The sequence below is a fragment of the Urocitellus parryii genome, chromosome 1 (assembly GCF_045843805.1).
Source record: "Urocitellus parryii isolate mUroPar1 chromosome 1, mUroPar1.hap1, whole genome shotgun sequence".
NCBI lineage: Eukaryota > Metazoa > Chordata > Mammalia > Rodentia > Sciuridae > Urocitellus > Urocitellus parryii.
The window spans coordinates 59,764,667-59,765,733 of NC_135531.1; positions in this window are offsets into that span (position 1 = coordinate 59,764,667).

A 1,067-nucleotide genomic window follows, 5' to 3' on the forward strand; every position below is an offset into this window, starting at 1 on the left:
ACATACTGTGGGATCAGGCTCCAAATTCCTCAATAGGACACCCATAGCGCAAGAGTTAACAACTAGAATCAACAAATGGGACTTACTCAAACTAAAAAGTTTTTTCTCAGCAAAAGAAACAATAAGAGAGATAAACAGGGAGCCTACATCCTGGGAACAAATCTTTACTCCACACACTTCAGATAGAGCCCTAATAACCAGAATATATAAAGAACTCAAAAAATTAGACAGTAAGATAACAAATAACCCAATCAATAGATGGGCAGAGGACCTGAACAGACACTTCTCAGAGGAGGACATACAATCAATCAATAAGTACATGAAAAAATGCTCACCATCGCTAGCAGTTAGAGAAATGCAAATCAAAACCACCCTAAGATACCATCTCACTCCAGTAAGATTGGCAGCCATTAGGAAGTCAAACAACAATAAGTGCTGGAGAGGATTCGGGGAAAAGGGCACTCTTGTTCATTGCTGGCGGGGCTGCAAATTGGTGCAGCCAATTTGGAAAGCAGTATGGAGATTTCTTGGAAAGCTGGGAATGGAACCACCATTTGACCCAGCTATTCCCCTTCTCGGTCTATTCCCCAAAGACCTAATAAGAGCATGCTACAGGGACACTGCTACATCGATGTTCATAGCAGCACAATTCACGATAGCAAGATTGTGGAATCAGCCTAGATGCCCTTCAATAGATGAATGGATAAAAAAAAATGTGGCATTTATACACAATGGAGTATTACTCTGCATTAAAAAATGACAAAATCATAGAATTTGGAGGGAAATGGATGGCATTAGAGCAGATTATGCTAAGTGAAGCTAGTCAATCTTTAAAAAACAAATACCAAATGACTCCTTTGATATAAGGGGAGGAAACAAGGACAGGGTAGGGACGAAGAGCTTGAGACGAAGATTTACATTAACAGGGTTGAGAGGTGGGAGGGAAAGGGAGTGAGAAGGGAAATCGCATGGTAATGGAAGGCGATCCTCAGGGTTATACAAAATGACATATAAGAGGAAAGGAGGGGTAAGACAACATAATACAAATGGAAGAAATGATTTACAGT